Source organism: Spermophilus citellus (assembly GCF_964194105.1).
Source record: "Spermophilus citellus genome assembly, chromosome: 4".
NCBI classification, from domain to species: domain Eukaryota; kingdom Metazoa; phylum Chordata; class Mammalia; order Rodentia; family Sciuridae; genus Spermophilus; species Spermophilus citellus.
This window is the reverse complement of record NC_138185.1, coordinates 114336-135199: the sequence shown is the minus strand read 5'-3', so window position 1 is coordinate 135199 and position 20864 is coordinate 114336. Positions and strand designations below refer to the sequence as shown.

Sequence of the window (20864 nt, the reverse complement as noted above, 5' to 3'; positions counted from 1 at the left end):
GCTGGAGAAGGTGGGTCATTGGGGGCATTTCTTTGGAGTGTATATTTGTCTCTGGGGAGCAGAACTCTCTATCTGCTTCCTCTTTGCCATGTCTTGATTTGCTTCCTACCTCTGTACCATTTGGGCAAGAACCATGGAATTGGTCTTCTATGGACTGAGACCTGGAAAATATAAGTGTCAAATAAAATTTTCATTCTCTAAAAATTGTTCTTGTCAGGAATTTTAACACAATGGCAAAAAAGTTTACTAAAACAATACTGTACTATCTAGAAATAATAGTGGCCCTTTGGCCTCTTATATCAATAATGTAGCATCTAAAATTAATAGTTACCCTGCGGTGTTTAATTATATTATGATATAAATAGTATAGCATCCAAAACTAACATAATACCTTCAATGGCTTTTAATACTACTATGATATCCATGATATTGCAACTAAAACTAATATTATAGCTTCCTTGTGGCCTTTAATATTAATGTAATATCAATATGTGGTCACAGGGTAGCTATTATATTAGCTTTATAGATAACTGTATGGATATTAATATTAAATGTAAGGAAAATAAAAAGAGATAGAGAGAAGATGCAGAGTCAGAATGACAGAATGGCAGAATGGTCAAGCTGCCAGCTTTATTTATATCAATAGGTTGCATTAGGTCATTGGCATCAGTAATATACTATTGTTTATTGTGTCATTTGGAAGGTTATAGAGTTAGCATCGTTATGCAGCTTATTCCTCAGTTACATTCTACAGTTACAATATGCAATGTTAGAAGCTTTGTGTAGCTATCAAGAAAGTTTATTGTTTACAGTTACTGTTAGGTGGGCAGGTCCAGGAGCATGGGAGCTTGGTGAAACATTTTTATTGTATAACAAGAGTGTTTCTTTATTCCCAGGAGCTAGGTGCCTGCGATCAAGGTCAAAGCCGATAAGACTCTAGCAGAAAGCCTTCTAATGCAGGGCATTGCTACAGCAGGTAGGCATCCTGAGTCTTTGCACAGAAGTTTTCCTAGCATCCAGGCATTCCTCGTCTTGGCACAGAAACTTCCTAGCCACCAAACATGCCACATTCATGAAGCCATCAGAGACCCCAGTCCCAAACACGGAACCCTTGTGGGCCAAAGGGAAGCTTTAAGGCCAAAGGAAAGCTGTTATATCAGTTTTACATGCTATAATGTGGATATAATATTAGTTTTAAAACTGAAGAGCTGCCTGTGACCTTTTAATACAAACATGTCATCCATACTATGAAATTGTAATGGATATAATAGCTCCCCTGTGAACTTTATAACTAATATGGTATCCATATTATGGCATCAAAAACTGACATAGTAGCTGAAATGTGTGATTTAGTATTATATCCATACCGTGGACCTAAAACCAATAACATACCTTTCCTGTTGCCCTTCATATTAATATAATGTCCGTATTATAGCATCTAAAAGTAATATAATAGCTGTCCTGTGGCTTTTAGTACTAATATGATATCCATATTATAACATTTGCCAAGGTCCCTTAATATTAATATGATATTGATAAACTAGCACCTAAAACTAATAAAATATTTGCCCGTGGGCTTTAATATTTTTTAAAATTTAATATATTTAAATATATATATTAAATATATATATTCATATATACCATCTAAAAACAATAATATTAGCTTCCCTATGGCCTTAAATATTAATATAATATTCATACTGTGACATATAAAACTAATATAATAGCTACACTGAATTTTTAAAAAATATTGTTTTAGTTGTATATGGAAACAATACCTTTTTTTTTTTTTTTTTAATGTGCTGAGGATTGAACTCAGTACCTCACATGTGCTAGGCAGGCACTCTACAAATGAACCACAACCCCAGCCCAACTACCCTGTGACTTTTAATAATAATATAACATCCATAGAGTAACCCACAAAACTAATATTGTAAATTCCCTGTATATTATATTAATATAATCATTATATTATCATTATATTATTATTAATTATTAATATGACATCCTTGATATAGTATCTAAAACTGAAGATCTCTTCTATGGCCTTTACTATAGCTATTAAAAGTGGCATAAGGGCTGGGGATGTGGCTCAAGTGGTAGTGCACTTGCCTGGCATGCATGCGGCCTGGGTTTGATCCTCAGCACCACATACAAAGATGTTGTGTCTGCCCATAACTAAAAAATAAATATTACAATTCTCTCTCTCTCTCTCTCTCTCTCTCTCTCTCTCTTTTAAAAAAAAAGTGGCATAATAGTTTTCTTGCAGCCTTTAATACTATACTAACATGATATCCATACTCTACCATCTAAATATAACAAAATAGCTTCCCTGGAGCCTTTAATAATAACGTAATATAGTATTACAGCATCTAAAACAAATAGAATAGCTGCCATGTGGCCTTAAATACTATCTTATTCATGAATATTATTAGATAATACTGACAAAATAGCTGCACAGAATAGATGCTATAACAGAAAATGATAGCCACATTATGGCATGTAAAACTGATACAACAGCTGCCCTGTGACCTTTAATACTAACATTATCCATCTGATAGGTTTAAAAATTGAGAAATTACCTGCCTGTGGATTTAGTGTTAATATTTTATCCTTACTATAGCATCCTTATTATAGCATCTAAAACCAATATAATAAGTTCCCTGTGGATTTTAGTACTAATATAATATTCATATTATCAATCTTAATCTAATATAATATCTGCCTTGTGATCTTTAATACTAGTAAGATATCCATACAATAGAACCTAAAATTAATATTATAGCTGTCCTGTGGGCTTAAATACTAACATGATATTCATATTATAGCTTTAAAATTGAATATAGTGACTGTCTGTGTTTTTTAATTCTAAAATGATATGCATATTATTGTATCAAAACCTAAGATAATGTATGCCATGAAGCTTTTAATAATAAGATATTATAGTATGTAAAATGAATAGCTGCACTGCCTCATTTATTACTAATATAATACTCATCCTATAGCATCCAAATCTGATATAATAATTGTCTTGTGGCCTTTACTACTAATATAAAATATAATAATATCTAATTACTACTAATATAATATCCATAAAATAGTGTATAACTGTAATGTAAGAGCTGCAAAGTGGCTTTTATTATTAACTCAAACTCCATTCTATAACTCCTTAAACTTATCTTATAACTCATTAAAAATAGCTTGTTGTGGCATTAATATTAATATAATAAGTATCCTGTGGCTTCTAGTACTAATATAATAGGTAGCCTTCAAAGTTAATATAATAATCATATTATGAACTCTAAAACAAATATAATAGCTGCCCTGAGACCTTCAATATTAATATATAATCTGTACTATAGCATATAAAACGAATATAATAGCTGCTTTGTGGTCTTTAACTAAGAAGATATCCAAACTATAGCATTTGAAGCTTACATAATTGTTGTCCTGTGCCATTTAATATTAATAGAATATCCATACCAGAACATCTAGAACTAATATATGCCCTCTTACCTTTAATACTAATACAGTATTTCCATTGATATTAAAGATCACATTATGTGTGTTATATTAATATTGAAAGCCACAGTTCAGCTATTCCATTGGTATTAAATGTGACTGGGTGGGTGTGTATATACTAATATTTATGACCTCTATTACTAACTTAAAATCCAAAATATAGCATCGGAAATGGACATAATAGTTTCCCTATAGCCTTTAATACTAATATAATGTACATATCAGAATATGTGAAACTGATAAAATAACTAACCTGTGCCTTTAGTATTAATATGATATTCACACTCTATCATTTAAAGCTAATGTAATAGCTGCTCTGTGTTTTCTAATACTAACATTATATTCACATCATATCATCTGAAACTGACATAACCATTGCCTTGTGCCTTGAATACTAATGCAGTATTCATGCTATAGCTGATAAAATAATGGCTACCCTTCAGCCTTTAATAATCATATGATGTGAGTATACTAGCATCTAAAATTGATAATAGCTGCACCATGGCCTTTAATATTGATATAACATCCATACTTGGCTTATGAGATTGAAATAATAGCTGTCCTTTGTTCTTTTCATACAAATACAGAATCCATACTGTAGTATCTAAAACTGATATAATAGCTGCTCTGTAGCCTTTATAACTAATATGATTTCCATACTATAGTATCTAAAATTAATATAATTGCTGCTCTGAAGAATTTAAGATTAACACAGTGTGCAAACTGTAGGACCTAAAACTACTTGCTGTCCTGTGTACTTTAACACCAATATGGTATCCATATTATAGAATCAGATATTAATACATTAAGTGTACTGTGACTTTAATAGTTATATATTCATACTGTAGCAACTAAAGCAGATATAATATCTGCCCTGTGACCTTGAATAATTATGAAATAGTCATACTATCCATACTAAAGTCTCTTAAACTAATATAATGGTGAGTCTCTGGCATTTAGTACATGTAAAACATATTTACTTCAGCATGTTAAACTGTTCTAATAGCTGCCCTGTGGCCTTTCATATTAATGTAATATCCATATTATAGCATCTATTGCTAATAAGATAGATGAACTTTAATCTTTTTGGGAAATATATATATTTTATATATTAACATATAATAAATATAGTAATATATTGATATATTTATTAATATAGAAAAATTTATTAATACATTTTATATATTAATTAAAGGTTAATATAACTTTAACCTTTTAATGTGAAATATATATATATATTTCAGCCTCTGAAACAAATGTAATAACTTATCTGAGTCTTTTATTACTAATATCCACAGTGTAGCATCTGACATATTAGTCGAACTATAGCCATTAATATTAATATGATACCCATGCTACAGCATCAAAAGTTTTAAAAAAGTTGACTTTTGGCCTTCAATACTAACATAATATGTATACTATGGTATCTTAAACTACTATGAGAGCCATCCTGTAGCCTTTATTACTATGTCCATAATCTGGCTTCTAAAACTGATGTAATAGCTGTCCTATGTCCTTTTAGTATTAATGTAACACCTTTCCTATATAAAAACTGAAAGAATAGCTACCCTGAAACTTCAGTATTACTATAATATTCATACTATTGCATATGAAACTAATACAATATCTGCCCTGTGCACTGTGTACTGTAGCATCTAAAACTTATGTAACGGGGCAGGGGATGTGGCTCAAGCGGTAGCGCGCTCACCTGGCATGCGTGCAACCGGGTTCGATCCTCAGCACCACATACCAACAAAGATGTTGTGTCCGCCGAGAACTAAAAAATAAATATTAAAAATTCTCTCTCTCTCTCTCTCTAAAAAAAAAAAATTAAAACTTATGTAACAGTTGTCCAATTGCCTTTGGTATTAATATAACATCCATACTAGTGCATCTACAACAAACTTAGTAGCTGTCCTGTCTTTTAATAGTATTATATTCATACTATAGTATCAGAACTGATATTACAGCTGTTCTGAGGTCTTTCATATTAATGTGATAATCATACACTTGCATTGAAAACCAATACCATAACTATCCTTTGGATTTAATCTAATGTGATATATATTATTTCAAATAATATGTAGGGTTAGGGTTAGGGTTAGGGGTTAGGGTTAGGGTTAGGGTTAGGGTTTAGGGTTTAGGGTTAGGGGTTAGGGTTAGGGTTAGGGTTAGGGGTTAGGGTTAGGGTTAAGGTTAGGGGTTGGGGTTAGGGGTTAGGGTTAGAGGTTAGAGGTTAGGGTTAGAGGTTAGGGTTAGGGTTTAGGTTTTAGGGTTAGGGTTAGGGTTAGGGTTGGGGTTGGGGTTAGGGATTAAGGTTGGGGTTATGGTTAGGGTAAGGGGTTAGGGGTTAGGGTTTAGGGTTAGGGTTAGGGGTTGGGGTTAGGGGTTAGGGTTAGAGGTTAGAGTTTAGGGTTAGAGGTTAGGTTTAGTGTTTAGGGTTAGGGTTAGGGTTTAGGGTTAGGGTTAGGGGTTAGGGTAAGGGGTTAGGGTTTAGGGTTTAGGGTTAGGGTTAGGGGTTAGGGTTGGGGTTGGGATTGGGGTTAGGGGTTAGGGTTAGTGTTATGGTTAGAGGTTAGAGGTTAGGGTTAGGGTTTAGGTTTAGGGTTTAGGGTTAGGGTTAGGGGTTAGGGGTTAGGGGTTAGGGTTGGGGTTGGGGTTAGGGGTTAGGGTTGGGGTTGGGGTTGGGGTTGGGGTTAGGGTTAAGGTTAGGGTTAGGGTTGGGTTAGGGTTAGGGTTAGGGTTAAGGTTGGGTTAGGGTTAGGGTTAGGCAGAGCTATAATATGCTGAAGTTAATGTTCAGGCTTTGAAACAGGCACATGTCAATTAACTAGACCTAGGCAAGCTGCTGGTCTCATGATCCTTAAAGTGACTACTTTAAATATTATTCCTTGCTTATTCAGTTACAGCCTTTGTGGCTATATCTTAAAACTTACAATATATGGATTTTCTTAATGTTTGACTTAAATTACTTCCAAGATCCTTCATGGTCAGATAAGTGCTGATGGAAGGATGACAACTAAATTACAATGCTCTAGAAGACAATGTAATGAATAATGTGAATGAGCCCTCTGCTCTATGGTTTATGGAAAGGCTTAAATGCCATGCCAATGAAAATATCTATGTTACTGAAGCCAGATTTAAAATTAGGTAGTCAGAGCTAGGGATGTGGCTCAAGCGGTAGCACGCTCACTTAGCATGCCTGTGGCCTGGGTTCAATCCTCAGCACCACCTATAAACAAAGATGTTGTGTCTGCCGATAACTAAAAAATAAATATTAAAAATTCTCTCTCTTAATTAAAAAAATAAAATATAAACTTAAGCATAAAAAATGATTTTAAGAGAACATAAATAAAAAGTATTGAGTTTGTCTTTGTGGTTGAATTGAACTGGCACCCAGATTTGGCTGTGAGAAGCATGCCTTAGGTCTGCATAGCTAGAACTAAAAAAATTTAAAAAAATAAATAAATAAGATAAAATTAGGTAGTCAGTGTACTTAGGTAAATCGGGTCTAATAACGAGTGAAATCTAAAATGGAGGCCATGCTGACAATGATTCCGGGGAAATGCAGGACAACTCATGGAATGTTAATGAAGTCCCGGAAAGGCACTAGGCGAAAGTCCACCCCAAAGAAATGTTAATGGAGCCCAGGAAACAGCCCCCAACAGATTTGGAGATAGCCCATCCCAGAGAAGTGATAAGCCCATTCCCCAAAGTGATAATTAAGTCCTTCCTGCCCAGATTACTTGTTTGGCCCACCTGTGTCCTAATGTTACAGCTGTTGACCAGTGACGAGTCCTTGCTTCCCCAATGTTGAAGAATAACACCAGAGAAGCAGGCCGAGGCACAGTCAGAGTAGAAATTAGAAGTTTATTAAAGGACAGCAGAAAAGACTTCTCCCGGAGGAAGAAGGGGACCCAAGAGGTGGAAACCGTGGAAGTGCGGTTGTCTCCCCTTTTTATAGTTCTTTCAGTGATGGAATGTAGGTGGGAAGGCCTGAGGGGTGGGACACAGGTGGGCCAAAGAAGTAGTCTGAGCAGGAAGGACTTCATTAACACTTCTTTGAGGTGGACTTTGGCCTAGGGCCTTTTCGGACTTCATTAACATTCCATGAGTTGTCCTGCGTTTCCTGGAATCATTCTCAGCATGGCCTCCATTTTAGATTTCACCAGAATAATTAATGGCCCACAGCTCTCAGAGACCTCTGAGGTCAGGGCTGCCTGAGTAAATGGACTACAATACCCAGAATTCCTGGGGGGCTCAGCGCTCCAAGGTGCCACTATAGTGTGGTCTGCATCAACATAGCACCAGACTACAATGTCCCTCATCCTTGGGGGCCTCCAGCTCCCAGATCCTCTGTGGTGAAGGCTGCAAGGGCAGAACATCAGACTACACTTCCCAGAATTCCTAGGGGTTCCTGTGTGATGATGTAGCCTGCAGATCCTAAAACCCCCTGCAATGAGGGCTATTTTGTAGAATACTGGACTAACTTGCCAGAATCCTGGGGGTATGTGCTACTTTCAGCCTCCATAGGCTTCTGGGGTGAGGGCTGTATGGGCCAAACACTAGACTACACTGCCAGAATCCTCCAGGGTGCCTGGAGCAACATGTGGCACACAGCTGTCAGGTCCTTATTTGTAACAAATTATTTATTAAAAATGTATTCCAGGGCTGGGGCTGTAGCTTCCTGGTAGAGTGCTTGCCTAGCATTTGTAAGGCACTGGATTTGATCCTCAGCACTACATATAAATAAATATAATAAGGGTATTTGTTCAATCTACATCTAAAAATATTATGAAAGTTTTTTCCATGGCTTTCATGGAATTAAACTCATGAACCACATTTTTCTTTGGTTGAGAAAAATGCAGTTTATCTGTCAGTATATATGCATTTCCCCCTCTTTTGAAAATGTTTTTATTAATGCATTTTACTTATACATAATAGTGGGGTCCATTTTTTAACAATTTTTTAGTTGTAGATGGACACAATATCTTTATTTATTTTTATGTGGTGCTGAAGATTGAACCCAGTGCCTCTCACTTGCGAGGCAAACGCTCTGCCACTGAGCTACAGCCCCAACCCCATGGGGTCCATTTTGATACATGTGGACATGCATGGAATATAATTTGTTCAATTTCATGCCAGTATTTCCATTTTCCCTCTCCACTTCCTCCTTCTCCCCTTTTTCTAGTGGTCTTCCTTCTATTTATTGTTTTGATAAGTTGGTGTTTTATAGATATACATGAATGGGGGATTCACTGTGGTATAGTCATATATGTACTTATGTCATTTGGTCAGTTTCATTCTGCAGTTCCTCTCTTTTCCCATCCCTCTTCTTTCCTGCTACATCCCCTTCTATTCCACTGACTTCCCTTTTATCTTCATGAGAGCTCCCTCTTTTGATATTTCCTTTTTTTTTAAAATTTTTTTTAATATTTATTTTTTAGTTCTCAGCGGACACAACATCTTTGTTGGTATGTGGTGCTGAGGATCGAACCCGGGCCGCACGCATGCCAGGCGAGCGCGCTGCCGCTTGAGCCACATCCCCAGCCCCTTGATATTTCCTTATTTATCTCTAGTTTCTGTATATAAGATAAAACATTTGATCATTGCCTTTCTGAGTCTGGCTTATTTCAATTAGCAGGATGTTCTCCAGTTCCATTCATTTACCAGCAGATGCAATAATTTCATTCTTCTTTATGGCTGAGTAAAACTCTTTTGTGTGTATAAACCATGTTTTCTGTAACTGTTCATTTGTAATGAATTCAGCAAAGTGGCAGGATATAAAATCAACACGCATAAATCAAAGACATTCCTGTATATCAGTGACAAATCCACTGAAATGGAAATGAGGACAACCACCCCATTCACAATATCCTCAAAAAAAAAAAAAAAAGAAATACTTGGGAATCAACCTAACAAAAGAGGTGAAGGACCTATACAATGAAAACTACAAAACTATCCCCCCTTCCTATCTCCCCTCCCCTTCCCTCCCCTCCCCTCCCCTCCCTCTACCCCATCTACCATAACTCATTTCTCTCACTCTCTCTTATTTATTTTTTTTCCTTTCCAAGCAAGGTCCTTCTATGAAAACCATACCTTTCAGAGTGATTTCTGAGTTTCACAGTGATGCTCAGCATTCTTTTCACCAAGCCAACAAATGGCCATTTCACAGGGCTTGGAGGTGGTGTGTGTGTGTGTGTGTGTGTGTGTGTGTGTATGTGTGTATATATATATATATATATATATATATATATATATATATATATATATATTGTATATATAATATATAATTATATAATATTGTATATATAATATATAACATTATATTATAATATATAATATAAAATATAATATATATGTATGTATGTTTGTATGTATATTACTCAAAACCATGAAATCCTTCAGGGTACTGACCAAATTTCAGGAGGAATACAGAAAGTCATGGACATTATAGGTGTTATCCATCCACAGGCAAGCAGTAGGTTATTCTTAAATTTGTAGGATGAGTGCTGGGAATGTTTCCACTAAACAGCACACATCCATTGATACAATTTTTTCTTTTCTCCCTAGTATGATATATTAAGAGGGATACATCAACTTAAAAAACAGTAGCCAGCAGGAAAATGACTCACTACTATACCATCAATGAAAATGTAACAAATGACTTTCCCCTTCATTTTCACAGGGAATATGAGACACAAACAGAAATATAAACACAAATATAAACACACATGTGAAAACATGCACACACACACACACACACTCTCTCTCTCTCTCTCTCTCTCTCACACACACACACACACACATATACACACACCCCTGGAGATGTTCTGTGTCTATCCTAGTGTCATCTGACTGGTGGGTTAAACTATGTTCACCTGAAAGTACCTGACTTGTCTCAGCTCTGGTCTCTTTGGGCATACTCACCAGAGTTGTCATGACACAAGAGAATTCACCAACTCCATTCTCAGGAAAGGCCCCTACTCTGTGCTTTCCTTGCTTTGCAAATCCACAGATTAGTATTTGCCATGAATGTATGACTCTGTACTTGCTGACTCAAAACAATTGAACAGATTAGGATTGTGTCTGGCTCTGGTTGCCTACTACCTGGATTTCAACTTCTGCATGTTCCATTGCCAAGAAAGTGAGGTAAGGTCACTTGCTTGTCAACCCATTAGCTGAGTTCCATTCTCCTACCTGGTGTTTCAAAGGGCCCCATGACATGGAGGATGCATTCATCTCTCTGTGACATTTTCATGAGTTGAAATAACTATACCAACACACTTTGATCAGGTGCACAGACAGGCCTGATTATATCCATCTTCCATATATTTTGGAGACAGGGGATGCTGTAATTCTGGCCATGTTTTCTGTCCTGGAATTTGACAATATGCCTATTGGCCCTACATAGCTGCCCTAATCTTGTCTAGAAATTATTCTAGTGTCTACTTTTGAGGTTGTCAGCAGGTGTGTCATCCCCTACATATTTGTACTCCCACAACAACCCTATACATACTCTTATATATCAAATTTGATTTAGATATTGGAGGAAGGAACACGTCAACTTTAAATTATTTTTAATCTTTAAAAATTTTTTTTAAATTTTAATTTGTTATATATGACAGCAGAATGTATCATAATTCATACTACACATACAGAGCACAATTTTTCATATCTCTGGTTGTATGCATACTATATTCATACCATTCATGTTTTCATACATGTATTTAGGTTAATGATGTCTATCTCATTTCACCATCTTTTCTACCCCTATGCCCCTTCCCTTTCCCTTACACCCCTTTGCCCTATCTAGAGTTTGTCGAATTCTCCCATGCTCCCCCACCCAACTCCACTATGAATCTGCCTCCTTATATCAGAGAAGAAAACATTTGACATTTGCTTTGGGGGGATTGGCTAACTTCACTTAGCATTATATTCTCCAATTCCATCCATATACCTGCAAATGCCATGATTTCATTCTATTTTATTGCTGAGTAATATTCTATCATGTATTTATATACCACATTTTCTTTATCCATTCATCTACTGAAGGGCATCTAGATTGGATCCATAGTTTAGCTATTGTGAATTGTGCTGCTATAAACACTGATGTGGCTGTGTTCATGTAGTACGCTATTTTTAAGTCTTTGGGATATAGTGCAAGGAGTGGGATAGCTGGGTCAAATGGTGCTTCCATTCCAATTTTACAAGGAATCTCCATACTGCTTTCCATATGGGCTGCACCAATTTGCAGTCCCACCAGCAATGTATCAGTGTACATTTTCCCCCTCATCCTCACCAATACTTATTGTATTCTTTTTAAAATATTTATTTTTTAGTTGCAGTCAGAAATAATACATTTATTTCATTTATTTATTTTTTATGTAGTGCTGAGGTTTGAACCCAAGGCCTTGCATGTGCTAGGCAAGCATTTTACCTCTGAGCCACAACCCCAACCCTGTTGTTTGTATTCTTAATACCTGCCATTCTTACTGGAGTGAGATGAAACCTTAGTTTTTTGTTTTTTTTTTTTTTTTGCATTTCTCTAATTGTTAGAGATGTTGAGCATTTTTCATGTATTTGTTGATTAATTGCATATCATCTTCTGAGAAGAGTCTGCTAAGTTCCTTGGTCTATTTATCAAATTTGACATTGTCCATTTTCAGGTTCCCCCTTAACTTGGAAAAGAGAAACAAGCTAACAAAGCCAAGGAAATTTTTATGTGTAGGAAATAGTGAATTCAATAAGCCAATATAAAACAATAATAAGAAATCTGTGGGGCTGGGGATGTGGCTCAGCGGTAGCGCGCTCACCTGGCATGCGTGTGACCCGGGTTCGATCATCAGCACCACATACCAACAAAGATGTTGTGCCCGCCAAAAACTAAAAAATAAAGATTAAAAAATTCTCTCTCTCTCTCTCTCTCTCTCTCTCACTCTCTCTTTAAAAAAAATTCTCTCTCCCTCTCTCTTTAAAAAAAAATACTATAGCACATTCATCACAATTAATGGACCATTACTGATGTATTAAAAAAAAAGAAATCTGTGAACATATTTTTAACCAAATATCATTCTGTAGTCCAGGATTACAAACATGATAAAAAGAAAAATGACTGAGGAAGATGTGACTTACGGGAGTGTTCAAGTTTTGTCCCAAGTACCTGCAAATAAAAGTGACTGGTCTCCCTGGGAATTGTGTTGCCTTAGAAATGGGCCACATTATGTTAAAATATTTTCTGCACTGAGATTTAAGTACTTTTAAGAAAACATGTATAATACTTAATGAATTTAACTGAAATTGAATACACATCAAAAGTATTCCAAAACAAGATACATAAAAAGAAGAAAAGGGCACCATAATCTTTAATGAGCTAGATACATAGTAATATGTTTCAAATTCCATTCCTAACCTATTGTGAACATTCTGGGGAGAATCACTTTGAGTCAAAACACAAGTATTGACTCTTAAGACATTGAGAGATTCTAAATGTATCCTTGTAATCATTTATTTCTGGACATTTCCTTCTTAGCAGTTTTAAAATAATAATATAAGTCCTATTTAATTCATTTTTCATTTATTTCTAGATTCATAGGAGGAAAAATGAGGTACTAATGGAGATATAAAGCACCATTATTTTGTTAAGAAGAAAAAGATAAAAAAGCAAATTAAACACAATTGAGACAGTCATTAATTGGTCTGACCAAACCTTGCAAAACAGTCGTTTGGATTTATAATGCATGAAAAAATATAAAATAATATCTGACCCTAGAAGTTTTTCTACATTTTCTAACTTTTGAAAAACAATTAAACTCAAATTGTATACATAAGTCCCATTTGTGGAACTACTTTTATTCTAGTTCTTTTGTCAAAATCACTATAAATATTCATGTGCTTGAAGGAGAGTTCCAGCCAGAGGTCAAGTAGGTGGGTATTTTCTAAGAAATAGAAGCAGGGGGAAAAAAACTCTCGAGAAAATATTAATAATCATGTCGGCGAAAGATGTGTCAACTACACATCTTAGTCATAGGCTCATTAAGAGCAAAGAGTAAGTCCCAATTGAGAATGTAGATAAAGCAGAATTTCACTGTGCAGGAAGAGCTAACAATGGATTAGTCTGCCCCTCAACCACATTATCAAGCAATGAGACAGCATATTTAACAATCAGTTGTAATAAACCTGTTAAAAATATGGGGTTAGAAGGAGGAGGTGGGAAGATTTTAATGCCTATTTTTGAGAAATATTTCTGAAAAGTTAAAGCTATTTGCTGAACTAATTACACTTTTCTTAAAATTCTTATACAAAAATAATCTGCTTTCAGATTATTTAACTTTATTTCCAAAGAACTAGGAGTGATTCCAAATTTTGACTGTCTGATTACTTTACTTCCATGGAAAATATTCTTTCAATTTCTGCCCTTGGATACATGATGTTAGAGATATTGTCATAGGGTATAAACAGAAAGGCAGAAATACATCTCATACTTAGCAGACCTTAATTCAGGATGGTGAAATGTAATTCTTGCCATTCAAAACTGAAGAATCAAAAACAATCAAGTCCCAACAACTATCTAGGTACTATAATCTTTAGTTTGCTAATGACCCAAGGTAGTGGTGTGGTGTTTTATAAAGATATCATCTCTGGTCTTGAAAAGCACATGTAATGTCTCTACTAAACAACCTAAATGTGAACCCTGAAATCAGAAGTTCAGTTTACTGGCTGGTACATATAAAGTCTGTATCCCTTTAGCTCCTTCTTCTGTTTTAAGATTCTATGCTAGATTTTCTGCTCTAAAAAATGGAAAAACAATTCTAATAAATAATCAAGATATAAAAGCTACTTTTTATGAGCTCTGATGTGAGGGGCATATTCTTTTGTCAATGATTAGGGAAAAAATAGAGTTGAGACTCTGTTTTGAGAACAGGTACAGAAGATGCAAATCAGCCTGTGAATTTTTGTACATTATCTTTCCAGTACTCTCTTCGGGTGTACAAAAACTCCACAGTTATTGGATTTAATTTCAGCTGCTCAGTAAGGGGCACCATGCTCATCCTTGGTGATGACTGAAGTTTTCCCCATAGAGTTGGAGAACAAAAAACTAAAACTGGCCAATTTCCACTTTGGGCATGGTTGTGAAAATGGTACCAGCAGGGAGTCAGGCTTTGTTTTACAGAGTAGAGAAGTTCTAGCTGATTTAAGAGGGAATCAAAACACACATTTAACTGTACAGGAATGACTTAGGAAACATGGCAACAGCAACCTAGTAGGAAGCATACTACTATCTAGAATAAAGATTCCTGCTGGGCAGTACTAATTCTAATTAGAAGAGATTGAGAGAGTTTTCCCCAAAACCATATGAGTTTAAACTGCATGAATTTGTCAACAACAACAACAAATCCTAGAAAACACATACACAAACAAACAGGTATGCACTGAAACCAACCGTAAAATACAAATAAAATTTTGGCAGCAGGAAGAAAATGTTATTACTGATATTATTACTAATAGTACATATTGTTAATAATATGTATCATTTTTAGAAATTTAGAATGGGTCAGATATTATGATGAATTCTTTCTTTTAAAACTATTAACACAATTTTTTATTCCCAAATACTTCAGCATTTAAAAAAGTTTTTTAAAACTTTGTTCTAGGGCTGGGGATGTGGCTCAAGTGGTAGCGCGCTCGCCTGGCATGCGTGCGGCCCGGTTTGATCCTCAGCACCACATACCAACAAAGATGTTGTGTCCGCTGAGAACTAAAAAATAAATATTAAAAATTCTCTCTCTCTCTCTCCTCTCTCACTCTCTCTAAAAAAAAATTTGTTCTAATTAGTTATACATGACAGTAGAATGCCTTTTGACACATCATATATATGCCTCAGCATTTAACTCCTACAAGTAAGAACAGTCTCTTAAAAAAACTGATAGTACAATAATACAACTATCAGGTTAAGAAAATTTAATATTGAGAAAATATTATCACCTAATATTATGATGAATTCTTTAAGCATTATATAATTTCTTGTTTCTAACATCTCTAAGGCACATACTACTACTGCTGCCTTTTTAAAAATAAGAAAAAGGAATCATAAATAAGTTGTAGAGTGTACCAAAGATTTCACTATAAGTTGCCACATAAGATATTTGAACATAAATATATAGACAAATGAATGGAAGATGATTAAAAGTCCCCAAACCATGTAATGTATTTGAAAAAAAGTATATGTAATATCAAACTATTGGGGAAAGATGAACAATTCTGTAAATATTGTTAGAACAACCAGGGAGTCATCTGGAAAAGTATTAAAAAATCAGAGCTAGACCATAGCTAATAAAACAGGATAAATTCCAATGAATAAAATATTCAAAGACAACTGTAAATGAATACACAAAACTCTAAAAAGCCATTAAAGGAAATGTTTATAAATCAATCTAAATAAAAATTTATGTTGATTCTTTGGTGAACATTATGCTTAAACCATCAAGATAGATGATCCTTTTTCCAGAACTGATTACTTGCTGATGTAAATTGGTCTATTAATTAAAATTAAAAGTGAAGGGCTGGGGATGTGGCTCAAGCGGTAGCGCGCTCGCCTGGCATGCGTGCGGCCCAGGTTCGATCCTTAGCACCACATATCAACAAAGATGTTGTGTCCTCCGAGAACTAAAAAATAAATATTAAAAATTCTCTCTCTCTCTCTCTCTCTCTCTCTCTCTCTCTCTCTCTCCCCCTCTAAAAAAAAAAAATTAAAAGTGAAGAACATTAGAAAATCAAAATCGCAAACCTTTCCCTGTTTATCCTACCAAGTGCAGAATAAATGCTATCATCCTCTACTTTTCTATGTACAATTTATGAAAAATGAGAAGTGTTAACTACTATGAGCTCATAAAATCAGATTCAAAATACCCAAACTGGGAGAATCTTAGAAATCAGAGTAACTACTCCAGTTTTAATAGATGGAAAAAAATAACAAGTGATCTGCTCAAAGTCACAAGGCTAATTGATGCTTATATCATTCAAGTGGGTTACATCTGCTTTCAGATTACCTCATATTAACACAGCAGAGAACTTTTCTATAGTTGGGGTAATAAACAGAGATCCAATGGTCTAATTAGGAAAATCATAATTAATAATAACATGAATCAAGCCTTTCCCTTTTCAACCCTATATTTTAAGCCTTAATTGGAGAATTTGCCCCAACTGGAAATATGCTGGGGGTGGAAGGGAGAGTGGTCTCAGAGGTGAACTAATAGTACAATGTTGTCATGGAATTGTCATTTGGCTAGTAGAATAAAGTCATGTTTGTTGGTTTTGAGATTCCTAACTTCATTTGATGCAACATTATGATGATACTGTTTTGTAAAAACAGAAGTTATAATAGCAAAGGACCATAGTCCTTTCTCCATGGACCACCTTGGGAGGAAGAACCCACTTGGCAAGGCCTTTTAACCAGGGTGTTTCCAGATTCTGCTCCAGCTCAAAGGCTGACACGTATTGTGATTGTTTGGTGCTTATGCCTTAGAGATTGTTCAACATTTTGACCTAACTTCTGGGTATATATACTCAAAGATAAGTCTGGAACAAAGAGATCAATGCAGGAAGGGAATGGCAAGGTATCAAAACTTTCAAACCCCAAGTTTAAGCTGAAAACAAAAAAACATTTCTATGTGTATGTCCTAAGGAGGAATTTCACATGGAAGAGAGAGAAAAATAACAATAGGATCTAAATTGAAAGCCTACTTCTTTTACTAATTTATATTTATTTATTTAATGACACTGGATTTATTCCAATGGTGTTTTACCACTGAGCTATACCCCAATCTTTTAAAATTTTACTTTAAGACAGGGTGTTGCGGGGCTGGGGATGTGGCTCAAGTGGTAGCACGCTCGCCTGGCTTGCGTGTGGCCCGGGTTCGATCCTCAGCACCATATACAAAGATGTTGTGTCCGCCGAGAACTAATAAATAAATATTTAAAAAATTCTCTCTCTCTCTCTTAAAAAAAAATTAAAAAAAAGACAGGGTGTTGTTGAGTTTCCCAGGGTAGCCTCAAACATGCAATCCTCCTGCCTCAGCCATAATAAGTTACTGGGATTATATTCAAGTACCTCTGAACCTAGTGAAAAGTCCATTTCTGTAGAAATTGTCCCATATAAAAAAGGATACATTTTGCCTATAAAGCCAGTTCTCCATAACACATGCATGCAACTTCTGACTGTAGAGTGGACCACTCACATCCCCAGCCTAAGCCATCCATTTTCTGCACAGATGTCAAGTGAATTATAGTTTCAATCTCAATGTTTTAAAACTCAGTTTGGAGGTTCCCTTCCTCCAGTACTGTTTGCAACTGAGGCTCAGTCATCAGCCATTTACTAGAATAGGTTAGATTTGATACATCTCCTAAATGCTTTCAATCTCCAACGAGCAACTAAGAAAGGCAGCCCCCAGTGTGTGTGTGTGTGTGTGTGTGTGTGTGTGTGTGTGTGTGTTGGGAGGGGTGTTAAAGTTCAATTTTTCAATGCTCATGGACTCTTCATTAAACTTTTCTTCTTATATACTACTAGGTCATAGAGATTTTGTGTAGTTTTCTTCAATTCATGCTTCCTGTGAGTGAAGTGTGATATGAGGGAATTCTTTTCTGATGAGAAATCAATCCAATAAATTCCTGTAATGAACAATTGAAATCAACATTGTTACCCATGTCATTTGTCATTTATTATGTTATTAAAAAATAATAACTGAGAGGCAATCAGGCAGAAACAACTCCAGCCCCTTGGGTTCCTACATAATCAAATGGAAGCCCAAATTAAACAGTAAAATGAAATTTAGGCTTAACTAATCACAAAACACCAACTAAAGTAAAACTGGTAACTTTGCATGTGATTATGCCCAAGGCAGGCAAATGTCCAGCTATAGTCAACCAAGTGATCTTCACCTCTGCTTTCAACCCATGGAAGCCCACTGCATAGGCCTCGGAGGATTTTTGGTTCTGAGTGCTGCTTGTTTTCATGAATGGTTATTTGCTCAAATTAACTCCATTAAATACACTTTATGTTGTTTTTCTTTTATCACTTCTATGTACAACTTCATTTTGGTGGCTCTGATTGCTACCCTATGATGAAGGAGCAGCATTTTAAAAGTGGCTTAAGCAGAGTAATGGAGTTTTCCCGTGTTTTCAGGAAGTTGTATCTTACCTAATGCCGTTTACTCTAGTTTTGGAGGGTCTTTCTACTATGGGCTCAAAGGTGGCCTACACGGTATCATTTCATTGGGGTGATTGCTGTCTTGGTCACTGATACATTGTGTTATGGTGGCTTTTCCTATTTAGTGGAGGAAAATTGCTGGTATCTCCCATATTGATAATTATACCATCTTAAACTATCTTTCATATTCAAATTGTGACAATATAAAGCTTTCTTTCAGAGTCTCTCCAAATCTCATTGAGGGATCCAATGAGGAAACATAAGCTGATTGGACAGCTCAGTCTTTTATTTTTTTGGTACTGGGGACTGAACTCAGGGGCACTCAACCACTAAGCCACATGTGTGGCCTTATTTTGTATTTTATTTACAGATAGGGTCCCACTGAGTTTCTTCATGCCTCAACATTGCTGAGGCTGGCTTTGAACTTGCAATCCTCCTATCTCAACTTCCCGAGCTGCTAGGATTACAGGGCTGTGCCTCTGCACTCAGCCAGCTTAGTTTTCTTAATATATGCTATCTTATCTTGTAATATATGGAAAATATTCTTAGAAATTGTTTGCAGACTTTCCCTATGGCTGCTTTTAAGCATTATGCTTTGTCTTGTGTCTGCCTTTCCCCAGGGAACCTGGGATGCATCTCACTGAATTCATTTTTCACTGATATCTTTTCAAGAAGGAGGTCAGATGCTAGCACAGATGAGTTCTTCTGTCTTTTCATTGAGTTAGGCAGAAAAATTGCCTTTCTTTAATGGCAAATTATTTTCTTTCCTCGATCAACAAATGTTTTCTGTAATTACTCCATGGAATGTATTGACTATATAGCATAAATAAAAAGCCATTCACTCAAAACTTCTTGTCCAGATACTTTTATAAAATACTATTTTTTAGTTGGGTATGGACTCAATGCCTTTATTTGTTTTTATGTGGTGCTAGGATTGAACCCAGGGTCTCACACTTGTGAGGCAAGTGCTGTACCACTGAGCTACAACTCCAGACCCTTGTCCAGAGACTTTTGATGGCTAAAATCAGATCTCCTCTCATTGACATCCCTGGGTGATAATATCAAAAGGAAGCCCAAACCTTCTCCAGTTTAAATGGACTGGTCATGAATAAAATAAGCAATATGGTTTATCTTTAGTTTAACTTTCTATAGGTCTATTATTTTCCTTTGGACTAGTTCCTATTTATTTCATTCACTTCTTATTTACTTATTTATTTACTGTAGTACAAGAATTATAATAGTGACCCAAATCTTCCAATGCAGGACCTAGTATATGGTACAGTTTCCAAATATGTTAGATAAATGAAGAACCAATAGATATAATGGTGAATCAATTGAGGAAATACATACAAACTGCTGTGAAACATACCATGCCATAATGCAATAGCTATAATGCAGATTATTATGTAATATGGAAAATATAGAGTGGGACCATGATTAAATAGTGAGTATTGGGGGTTGAATCCAGGGCCTCACACATGCTGAACAACTGCAAAACCACAAAGTTAACATGCCCAGCCCACAAGATTTCACTTTTTTGATAATGGTACTGTGGATTGAACCCAGGGCTTCATACATGCTAGTAAGCACTCTGCCACTAAATTACATCCCCAGCCATTAACCATTATACATTTGTTAAAGGGAACAGTTATTACAAGATTTCTTATAAGTTTATGAGATGTTTTCAATTTTGTGTGATTGCTGTCAGTGCCTTGATTTAACTATGTATACATATATATGTATAAAATATATATACACATATACATAAGCATATATTTACATATTATGCATATTACATCTATACTTTAAATATACTATAGATATATACTATCAATATATTGTAGGTAGATGTTTATATCCTCATCCTTGACATTTTTTCCTCTTAAAACATATTCTATTAAAACTTCCTCAACTCTCAGTTTTTGGATTCTGCTAATTAACAAAATGCTTTACCTGAATATGAACATAGGAAGTTAGTAATTTTTGAATATAAGTGACAGAATTTCTTTCTTATCGACTTTTGTTAAAGCCATCATTTTTATTGAAGTTGTTATTATTTTACTGAGAAGAAATCCTACTAATCTGGATAACAAAATTGAGAGAAAACATTTTTAATGAAAAAATTCATATCATGTTA

At 35.3% G+C, this 20864-nt stretch overlaps 1 long non-coding RNA gene across 1 annotated transcript in view; it reads left to right on the top strand.

Moving 5' to 3' along the window:
• Positions 1-893: 893 nt before the first annotated feature.
• Positions 894-20864, top strand: part of LOC308646601 — a 127465-nt gene continuing 107494 nt past the window's right edge. The window contains exon 1 of the long non-coding RNA XR_014021432.1: positions 894-976. This is a non-coding gene — a long non-coding RNA (uncharacterized lncRNA). The remainder of the gene's footprint in view (positions 977-20864) is intronic.